Source organism: Diadema setosum, chromosome 22 (genome assembly GCF_964275005.1).
Source record: "Diadema setosum chromosome 22, eeDiaSeto1, whole genome shotgun sequence".
In the NCBI taxonomy this organism is placed as follows: Eukaryota; Metazoa; Echinodermata; class Echinoidea; order Diadematoida; family Diadematidae; genus Diadema; species Diadema setosum.
The window spans coordinates 26,563,490-26,575,909 of record NC_092706.1 but is presented as its reverse complement, the minus strand read 5'-3'; positions in this window follow the sequence as shown (position 1 = coordinate 26,575,909).

The following is a 12,420-nucleotide window of genomic DNA, read 5'->3' as shown; positions in this document are numbered from 1 at the left end:
CGATGAATACGTCATTACATCGACCAAAATGATGTATCAAAATAATGACACATTCAAGTACATTTTGCACATTTGGCCTCAAGTTTCTACCCAACCATTGTATGGATACTGTCTATGTCTATCGATTTAGTATGGCTGTATTTCTCAGCTATCAGCAACAAAACATGAGAGATATGGCGTTCCTCAGATGCAGGAGGTGTTAAAATATCCAAACCAACAAACAAACAAACTGAAGGTTTGCGAATACGGATGGAAAGGTGGATAAAGAATAAAGACAGCAAATACTCCTACACATTGATCAGTCACAAACACAGTGAAGCACAGGTAAGCAGCGCGCTCACACGCACGTAACCAAAATCACACGCAGGCGCAAAGATTCGGTAGAGCGAAAGAAAAACACGTCAAACGAAACCAAACCAGGAACCACTTGTGACAATTACAAGAAAAAGAAAGTAAAGAAGCAGTTCAAAAAGAAAAAAAAAAGTTATACTCCTGTCTTGATCTGCTGTCAAGAAAGAAAGACAGAGAGAGAGAGAGAGAGAGAGAGAGAGAAAGAAAGAAGAACAAGCAAAAAAAAGACAATAAGTTACTGCAAGAAAAAATGTAGAAGTATACATTGAGTTAGAACAACCGGGATGAATTGCGCTGTAAACATTTGTGGCAATAAAGTGGCAATTGAAGGAATATTATGTATGTATATATATATATATATATATATATATATATATATATATATATATATATATATTTATATCCCTAGTTGGCACCTTAGGGAGACATATTGGGGGGAAGTGTCTTCATTAGGGAGACAACTGGTCATTAAGGAGACAATTTTCGTGTCTCCATTGCGTAAATTGCCATTGAACATGTATTTTAAAATTTGCATATAAAACAAATGGAAATGTCTTCCAAATGACCCATCTAGGAGTATATATATATATATATATATATATATGTGTGTGTGTGTGTGTGTGTGTGTGTTATTTGGCGGATGAAAACTAATAACTACAAGAGTCATCTTGCAAGCCCACCTGCGGTGTTTGTGATGAATAGATTCCGAACTTAATGTATTCACATGTAAATACTTCTGCTCATGCTATACCAGAATATGTCGCGAAATGACATATCGGGAAAGATATTGAAATAATGATGACAATCGCTTTTTGAGGTGGTTGTGAAACGTGGAAACTACTCATTGTTGAATAGGGAAGCTTCGCATCGTACTCTTAATGTCATACTTCAGATACCTGAGAACAAATGTTTTTCCTTGGTAACAAGAAACTCTTCTCCATGTCGTTCTGCCTACATGACCTAGCAACAACTAACAAATGCAAACTGGTTACAAATCAGATCTTTGTAACACTATATCCACAATATCGACACAGCACGCAACAGGTAAAGTAATGGCAAATTACTCATACTGCTCAGATTACTCAGATTTAAAGGAATGAAACTTTAAAACCTTTTTCCCCGACATGGAAGAATTTTTGACAGTAATCACATAGTGGTAATGCAAATAAAGACAACAAGGATAATATGTGATAGCAATGTTCCTGTACACTATCTGCCAGGGTAGCAGTTTTAAATCTTGTATACACCACTTTAGCTGAGAGACCTGTTTGACGATCAAACCATCATTGCCGGATATCCATTTTGAGGGCAAGAGGCAATCTGCCCAGGAAAACAACTAATGAACTCTAAATCGGTTCACAATTTAAAGTCTTAAACACTCTCTATTACGACTGCTTGTGTAAAATTCCCTAAACGGACATCCCAAACGATTTACATAGGTAATTGTGCATTATGTAGTACATAAATCAATAGTGCCAATTTGGGAATTTATCGTTGTCCTTGAGCAGACAAACCAATACTCTGAAAAACTCAGAACATATTACACCGGACAAGGATGATGACATAAGAGACTGACATATTCCAGTTATGTATACAGCAATTTATTATCATTATAATGCACATACTAAAGTTCACCTGTGTAGAATTTATGTATGCTTTCTTCTTCTTTTTTTAGGCTTCCATGAGCACTCAATCATGCATTTTTATGTGAAGCTGATACGTCATCATCCTTGTTCGCTGTGATTTGTTATGAATTTTGGAAAAAAAAAATCTTACTCCTTATTCATTTCAATATAAATTCTATAACTCTGTAACCAATATAACCAATTTATAGATAATCAAATGCAAAAATCTGAAAATTATCCGGAGGTCTCCTTTAATAGATCCTTAAAATGTTGCAAATAAGACAACAGTGCTCGTCATGAGCGACATCTCTAACATGAAAGCATGAGAATTATCACATCTTGTTCTTCTGTCCTCTCTCTTCTTGTTCTTCGTTGTTTTGTAATATCATTGTGCTCTCTTCCTTGAATGATGTCGTGTCCATTATGCATTATGTGCAAATGTGTTTATCATAATTATGTGTGTATGTGTGTATGTGTGTATGTGTGTATGTATGTCGATCTGCATGTACATTATGCACTATTGTGTTACCTTTTCCGGTACTCACGAAAAAAATAAAGGCTTATATACATGAAAGATAACTCAAACATGGTAGGAGATGCATTATGCTATGAAGGCTTCTAACTGCAAGCCAAGTCATTCTATTTCCTTGTTTTCCAGTCCGCCTTTGTAATGATTACACGTTTCCTCTCAAGCAGAATGGAAAGGTCAAAAACCTAAGACTTTACTTAACATTGATTAAATGTTTGAACGCTCTTCCGAATGTGCTCTTGAAACTTTCAAGGTTGTACATGATGAGCCTAACAATTAACAGCGCACTTGGGGCAGAGTGGAAAACAAAATATGCGCAGAGAGGAGGAACTTTACCACTAATGTAGAAATCTCAACCAGGAACTTAACCCGAACTCCCATACGTGAACTATCGCTGGGTAGTTGCATCGTGACGTTCGCATTTATGTTGACACAGCTCCGAAGGACTCGACGTTGCAAGAAGATCTCCTCTTGCTGGTATCCTGTAGTAAGAGTGTCGTACTGGACAGTATCGAATTCACCTCTTCATCCCCTTGGATACAAAACAGTTTGCGATTGTTAACGGCAAAACATGACCTGGACACGACGCATTAAAGGGCGATTATCGTAGCCGCTGCCGCTGACGAGCACACTTCTCTTGGAGTCGTTGACCGATGACCATCAGTACGCCACGTCGTGACTCCCTAATGGTCTATAAGTGGGACTAAACCTTTGATCTTGACGTAAAAGTCACAGCACTTGTATCTGCTGTACAATAATCTTGCCCCCTTGGATATCTTTCTGAAAGCAGCCTATAGGTACACTTTGACGCTTACATTTTTGGGGGGTAATTTTCCACGCATGGAAATGACCTCAAGGAATATGAAAATGTAACCTGGAACAAGGAAAGAACAACAAAAGAAAATAAAAAGAACAGGTAAGTTCTTCACTCGTATTCGATGTTGAAGCATGCATGAAAACACGTTAACTTTACTTGCGAAGCGCTGTGATAATATCTTGGTGTACATTTTTTTTTTTTCTTGACATCCAATAAACACCCGTATTATACAGTCCGAGAGAAAGGTAAATGCAGCTTTGTTTGTTTGTTTGCTTGTTTGTTTGTTTGTTTGTAATGTTACTTCTTCTGCTTAAGTTCTTGATTTCAGCGCCTGCTTTGCATTTGGTAACAAAAATCATCTATAAGTACTCAAGTCCTTTCAACAGATATAGAAACCCTTCTTTTCACCCTACAGTATACCCAATCTCTTAAAGGTTTCTTCGGGCGCCGACAATAGTACGTGGATTGAATTAATGCCTGCTGTAATACGCCTCACTTACAGAACTTCGTGCTTGGACATCCGCTTTCTTGATAGCTTTTCATTTCAAAAAGGATTGAAATGACGATGTTTTAGTATTGAACAATGTAAAGTAGAAAATGGCAAACTTTAAGCTATTCACAATAGCATTTTTATTTTCCTGTTCAACAAGTAAACCCTGTATTGTCCAATACGATCAGTCGCCTATTCGTCCAGCGTGGTTACTGTGTCAAGTATGTGGAATAGGACTGAAGCGAGGAAAAGCAAAACAGTAAAGGGAAACTACACGACATTTTTTTTTTATATGTATACGTTAAGGGTTAGCAATACTCTCCACAGTGGTGTTTTTGACAGGAAACGAGTGCTAGTGTGGTATGAACACTGTTTGTTGAGAGCAAAATGACGGAAGGTGGTGGAAGATGTCAAACAGGATAAGGAGTAAGGTTAACACACACACACACACACGCAAATGCAGATCGTTTCCAGAAAAGGAGTCGTAAAAATCTGGAAAAAAAACCCAATCAGTTTCTGTCTATCCATTTCTCTTTCGTGTTGACCTCATGCCATCTTCCCTTAAAGTTTTCTTCCTGGCTTTTATTCTATACTCCAATCCAGAAACGTAATTTGCTTTATGAATGAGGAAAAGCAAAGTGCGCCAACAGAAACGACACTTCTCCATTTTTATTTTATTATTTTTTTTTTTTTGCTTTTAGAACCAAGCAATCGAGAACATGATTTTGATTTAGAAGCATCCATGAATAAACTCTATTGCTTTGAGGATGTAAATCTGGACATTAAGATGGAAATGAATTGGAACGGAATATCTGATATTGGCATCGACAAAACCCTTTATATATTCATCTATCGCCTATTATTCTTCAGTTAAAGAAGAAATGGAAAGCTAAAGAAACATAATATCAAATTCCTGAAAACAATGATGAAAAGTGAGGTCTCGAAGTATATTATGCCTATAGACTCTTGGGGAAGAATGTATACAGTGAAGTATATATGGGGTCACCCTAGATATCTCATGAATATTTATCATATGAAAGGTAAATCATGAAGTAAATTCAAAAGTGGCATCCAACGACTCGATTGAATTGTTTTCATTCTTGGAAATTAGTGAAATTACAACAGTTTGTTTCCGTGTTTCAATGTTTTGCATATTCAAAGCTATTTGATTCACAAAGAATTCTTAAACAAAGAGGGGTTCAAATTTTATTGGTTTAATTGGTTTTTGAAAATGATGAGATATCCAAAACAAAGGGGTCCTAATAAAAGGTGGGACCCATCTTTTATTAGGATCGCTTTGTTTTACTTTGGCTTTTTGCATATCTCAGCCATTTTAAAACTGATTTCCATCAGCTAAACTTTGAATTTCTCCTGGAATTGTATGCTGTGTAACATTGCATATGTGGTTCTCAGTATCTCGCAAAAGTTATCAACTTAAAACCTCATCTTACCCAACACTATGTTATCCCTTTAAACTGCTCCTCCCCCAACCTTAGTCTTTCATCTTGTTTGCTTCCTCTTCCTTTTCCCCAGCCAAAGTTCTATTTGTGTTTTCATTTGCTTTGAACTCTTTACGGTATTTTGTTGATGTTGTTTGAAAGCAAAAGTGAAATGTGTATGCGTGTTTGATTTTTTTTTCCCGCTCACAGATGTTGTATAATAGACAAACAGTCATGGGGCAAACAATGTTGACTATTCGGCAGAAGAGGATGTCGCATTCAGGAAAACGATAGTGATTCTTTTTTTCTTTTTCTTTTTTTTTGCGGGGTGCTTTTGTTGGGCGAAATCGGGGTCGCATAGGCAAGTGAAACAAAATAAAACGAAAAAGAATGACTCTGCCACAGTAAGGAAGGTTATGGGGAAAAGGACAACGGTTGATTTCGGCGTGTCACATTAACTTTATAATCACTTGCATTATTCTTCTCCTGGGGTACTAGCGAAGCCTTACATACCGGTAAACATCCGAGGAAAATGAAAAGCCAGGACAGAAATATTTTAAATGGTATCTAAAAACAAATTCAGAGAGTTGAAACTGCTCTACTAGTCTGTCTTTTAACGGAATCAAGCAACCAAAACTAATGATAGGAGATCCACAAGCAAAGAGAAAACCAGGAGGGGGCTAAAATCAACTGGGTGAAAAGAGGAATCAGAATAACATAATTCGTATTACTGGGGAGTGATTGAAAAGTGTCGAGATTCTTTTGCCAGTGTTAACATCCTGTTGATTGGGGAAAAACAAAATAAGGAGGGCGGTGGGGTGGGGGTGGTTGGAGACTCGTCCTTGGGGGCCTGATGCAAATCGGTCGTTGTTATTTTCTTTCAATTCACAGGAAATTAACTTCTTATTTGCCTTTCTAGAATCAGTGTTGTTTATACCCATAAGTGATTCCAACACGCTTATGTCGTCCGGAAGCTTTCCCCCATGATTACGGATTTTCACCCCACCATACCTTGGCCAAAGTCCACTCCATTAACGGCTTTAAAACAAATATCTTTTTTGTTATTGTTTCATGCGAACTGGTGAATTATACTCTTGCCAACCGTAGTGCCAAGAATCTATGACAATGACGTCACATCCTTGGAAATCAAATCGTCTATTGTTCTGGTCGCTTTGGTGGGCAATATGACAAGGTCATTTGTTCTTGTTGTCTTTTTTTTAAGGACAAGTTCACCTTCATTAATATAAGGATTGAGAGAATGTAGCAAGATCAGTAGAACACATCAGTGAAAGTTTGAGGAAAATTGGACAATCGATGCAAAAGTTATGAATTTTTAAAATTTTTGTGTTGGAACCGCTGGATGAGGAGACTACTAAGGCTCGTGATGTCATATGAGTACAACAGTATAAAGAAAATTTAAAGAAAATTCAACATATTTTCACTTTTTTTCACATAATAAAAGAGCACTTGACTTGCCTCTTTCTAAAGGCAGTGGGAATAATATTACCCATAACATATGTCAGTAACGAGTCAAGGGAATGTGTACTTTTTTCAAAAGATGAAATTTTGTGAGATTCTCTTTATATTTTCCTTTGTTGTACGCATGTGACATCATACACTGCAGTAGTCTTCTCATCCAGCGGTGACTGCACAAAAACTTCAAAAATTCATAACTTTTGAACGGATTGTCCGATTTTCCTCAAACTTTCAATGATGTGTTCTACTAATATTGCTACATTCTCTCAATCCTTATGTTAATGAAGGTGAACTTGTCCTCTAAGTCAGACGTCCACACACTTCCAATGTCTGTTCTGTGATACTAATCATTTCATTTATGTATGAAGAATCATACATAAAATATACATACATAAATCAAAAATCTTGATTTATGTATGAAATTGTGTTGGAAGAAAATATCAAACAAACAAACCACAGTGAAATTTGTTATAAGAATCGATTTATCATCATTGTTTGATCTGATGAAGAGAGTTTGTTGAAACTATAGAATTTAATGGTTAGTCTTTTTGATGTATCTAATCTTCACAATAATCAGACAATCCACATGAAACAGAATAATTCTCCTAAAAATAGAGAAGACGTTAGCCAGTGAATAGGTCCTTTAAGAACTCCGTATACCTGCCATGCCTCATGCTATGCAGTTTGCTATGTGGTGTCTATAGGAGAATCGAATCATCTTACCAACCGACGGATATGTCTTGAAAGCAACACATCCTTGGATTAATCCTGTCCTTTACTTCGAGTGTAGGAAAAGAAAATAAAGAGGAAGCAAACGCAATCCAGGGTAGAGTTTCAACCACTCACATTTCAGTACAGGGAACCTTGTATCCTCTTGTGAATTTGACAGGAAACGAGCCTTTTTTTTTATACAGCCATGGCTTTGAAAGCGGAGGTCTTGATGGCCACAAAGCTCCACGGCTCGGTATAGGCCTATAATCTTATTATGTGTTCATGGTTGAATGTTTTGATTCCCGATATACACAAATGAATAACCCACAATACTGAAGGACCCTATAAACTCTTGATATTTTTCCCCCTCTGTTTTGTTGTCCAGAATGATAATACTATATACTTCGAAGTTTCACTCTCTTTTCCAGACAAAATTTCACTCTCTCTCTAACAGAGAGAGAGAGAGAGAGAGGGAGAGAGAAAGAGACGCATTTACCTACTTATCTATCCATCTATATTCATATACATCTATCAACATGTAGATATCTATATATGCATTATACAATCGACAACACACGAATGAGACGCTTAAGGATAACAAACTATCTCTGTGAACGTTGTACCCGCTGAATACAAAACTTTTCAATTTTTCAATACATTTTTTTTTCAATTTTGAACGCACTTCCACAAACATACACTATATATTGCAGTCTTGAGGATGGGCATGAATAATGCACTGTCATCATGTGAAATGTATTTCTCATAACATAACTGTCATAATAGCGTTTGAAGTTAACCTTTTACCTTTATTCTTGATGGGAATATCTTATCGGTTGCAAAGCAACCCAGTAAGATTAAAAATATTATAGAGTAACATAACATTTAGAAAGCGTCTAACAGCAATTGACGGAAAAAATTCAAATCATCATTCAATTAGCTTTAACACGACAGAAATACTGCTAAAATTTAAGATGGCAGGACCAATAAGTGAATTCACAGTTAGCAATTGTACGCAATGATATCTGGCCCACAGACGTTTCAAATAATATGGGTTCATCTTTGAATGAGAAGACCAGTAGGAAACGGCCAAGCAGAAAGTTGTAATTCAGCTGTAATTGATATGTGAAGCGCTACAAGAGTATGGATTTTGTAAATTTGCTTGAAAGGAATACACAATCCCCTGTTCATTCCGGCATGCATATAATAGTTCATACAGTAATGAACATTTAAAACGTAATTTAATCATGTTTATGAAACCTTTCCTGTTTTTCCAAACACCTGAATGAGAAATAAGTCAATTCTTAGACGACTGGAATATCTTTTACTGCATATTATACTCAAATTGTAACTGCGAACTGGTTTATTTGAAAAGATGATGCCACCCTTACAGCATAATTATACGATCGAAAAAGGTACACATGCATCTACTTGGCATCTACTTGGCAATAGGGCCTTCATCTTAAGTGGTTGCCACACGGACACGTTAATATCGACAAAATAAAAAGCGGACATTGCTGAAATTGATATGTGAAGATGAGGGGGGGGGGGAATTGAGAAATGTTCGGAAGATAACGGACAAACAATGAGGAAGAGAAAAGAAATTAGAGAAACTCAGAGTAGACAATTTATGAGACAAATTGCTTAATGAAAGAATAAAAGGGTGTCTTAGTTGTGTCATTTAGTGTCATTAAATTGGTTACAAGTATCTCTTGATAAGTCCGGATTCCTCTTGTGAAGCAAGTAAAAGGACACCAAAATAGATTTTAATCAAATAGTCCCGATAATATTCTAGAGCACGGGCAATGACACACTTAACATTCTTAATGTTCGCATTTAGAATCAATCGTCAAAATAATGTTCTCAATCAAGGAGGCATACATACGTCCATTACAAGAGGCTCTAAAGTAAGGAATGTTCTATTTGAAAAGTCATATTTTCGTGTGTGTGTGTGTGTGAAGATAACTTAACATATTTGACAACCATGGGCGTAAATCCCGGGGGGGATGGGGGGGATATATCCCCCCCTGAAATGGAGGAGGGGGGGATGGCCTGTACAATCATCCCCCCCTGAATTTTGGGAAAAAAATGGAGGAAGCAGAAATGTGATTGTATCAATTTTGGCATATTGCATGACGTTTGTACGCCGGCCTTCAGACAGGTAACAGAGCTGAACAGTATTCTATTTTGTTGGAAAATGTATACATAATTTTTTCAAGCGCTCGCTCGCTTCGCTCGCTCGCGAAGAAAGTAACATCGACATACACTGTAAGGTATGGCTCAGACGTTGACAACGTCAAATAGTATAGGCCTATAATGTAAACATGCTATGACGCGAGTAACTGGGGACCATCTGCAAGATATGTAGGAAAACAAACAAACAAACAAACAATGACAAAAACTATATCGCCATAATTGAACCCCCTCCATTTCCTGAATCATTCCTGAGAAACGACAGTGACTGGTGACTCAGTCAGGATACAATGTACGTCATCTATGAGCATACCCAGGGAAGATCAGGGGCGTCGAATCTATCTCGGGGGGGGGGGGGGGAGGCAAAGGGGCATTTGCCCCGCCCCTACGGAAGTGTTTAGGCAGACAAATCATTTATCCCCCAAGCAATTCCCGAGATGAGGACAAATCTCGAACTTTCTTAATGGAAAATTGTCCAAATATCGCCAGAACTATGCACCAGATCGTTGTATTGCAATCATAAACATGCAAAAGCTCCGCTATACAGGATCCCTTTCGATAGACTTTGTACACTTTTGAGATTGACGTATATTTCCCTAATTTATCAAAGAGTGTGCAGCAGATCCTTCACTTAACAAAAGCACCCTCATATGCAGAGGCGTCGATGGGGGGGGGGGAATGGTTCCTCCGTGTTAGTGGGACAAACAAAAGCGAAAAATATAGCTACAAACAGCAGTGTTTGGAGTGTAAAATGTCAAAATTTTAAAGCTCGCTCGCTCGCTCCGCTCGCTCGCATTTAATCGCTATGCCATTCTCCTGATGCTGCTGCCTGTGAATGGCAGCAGTTGCGCCCGGTGCGCCCCGGCCCCTTCATTTCCAAAGCGAAAAATATAGCTACAAACTACAAACGGCAGTTTTTCGACTGTAAAATGTCAAATTTTGAAGCTCGCTCGCTTCGCTCGCTCGCATTTAGTCATGCCATTCTCCTGATGTTGCAGCTAGTAAATTGCCAGCAGTTTTCGCCCGATGCGCCCCCCTTAATTTCCAAAGCGAAAATATAGCTACAAACGGCAGTTGGGGACTGTAAAATGTCAAAATTTTCAAGCTCGCTCCCTTCGCTCGCTCGCATTTAATCATTATGCCATTCTCCTGATGTTGCTGCTAGTAATTGCCAGTAGTTTTCGCCCGGTGCGCCTCCTTAATTTCCAAAGCGAAAAAATACAGCCACAAACGACAGTTTGGGGGACTGTAAAATGTCAAAATTTTCAAGCTCGCTCGCTTCGCTCGCTCGCATTTAATCATTATGCCATTCTCCTGATGTTGCTGCTAGTAATTGCCAGTAGTTTTCGCCCGGTGCGCCCCCCTTAATTTCCAAAGCGAAAAAATACAGCCACCAAGGACAGTTTTTGGGACTGTAAAATATCAAAATTTTCAAGCTCACTCGCTTCGCTCGCTCGCATTTAATCGTTATGCCTTTCTCCTGATGTTACTGCCAGTAATTGCCGGCAGTTGCGCCCGGTGTGTCCCCCCCCCCCCTTGATTTCCAAAGCGAAAAAATACAGCCACAAACGACAGTTTGGGGACTGTAAAATGTCAAAATTTTCAAACTCGCTCCCTTTCATTTAATCGTTATGCCATTCTCCTGATGTTGCATGCTGCCAGTAATTGCCAGCAGTTGTGCCCGGTGCACCCCCACCCCCCCCCTTTAATTTCCAAAGCGAAAAATATAGCCACAAACGACAGTTTTGGGACTGTAAAAAGTCACAATTTCAAGCTCACTCGCTTCGCCCGCTCGTATTCAATCGTTATGCCATTCCCTGATGTTGCTGCCAGTAACTGCCAGTAGTTGCACCCGGTGCACCCCCCTTAATTTCCAAAGCGAAAAAAATACAGCCAAAAGCGGCAGTTTTGGGACTGTAAAATGTCAAAATTTTCAAGCTCGCTCGCTTCATCGCATTTAATTGTTATGCCATTCTCCTGATGTTGCTGCCAGTAATTGCCAGCAGTTGCACCCGGTGCGCCCCCCTTAATTTCCAAAGCAAAAAAAATACAGCCACAAAGGACAGTTTTTGGACTGTAAAATGTCAAAATTTTCAAGCTCGCTCGCTTCGCTCGCTCGCATTAATCGCTATCCCATTGTCTTGATGTTGCTGCCAGTGATTGACAACAGTTGCGCCCGATTTCCAAAGCGAAGAAGTATAGCTACAAACGGCAGTTTTTAGCATGTAAAAGCATTATGTCAAAATTTCAAGCTCGCTCGCTCCGCTCGCTCGCATTTAATCGCTATGCCATTCTCCTGATGCTGCTGCCAGTGATTTGACAGCAGTTGCGCACGGTGTGCCCCCCCCCCCCTTAATTTCCAAAGCGAAGAATATAGCTACAAACGGCAGTTTTTGGACAGTAAAATGTCAAAATTTTCAATGTAAAAAGATTTCACCGTGGGAGGGAGAAACCCCCTACCATACCCTCCCCCCCCCCTCGCTTGCTTCGCTCCCTCACGATGTCATAACCGCTCCCCCAAGATCAAATCCTGTCTACGCCGGTGATAGGCCCCACTATTTAGTAGGCCTTCGCAGTGATGTCGCACAGGCGGAGCAAGAGCTGAAATACCACGATTTGTCATTCAATGATATATTGTGAATATTTCATTTCTATTGGTTTTTTTAAGAAAAAACAAACAAAAATTTCACCAAAAGTGTGCACCAGATCGCTGAATTTCAGGTCTGAAAATGCAAAATCTCCTCGTGTGGGAGAGGGACCCCCCCCCCCATACACACCCTCCCCCCGTAACC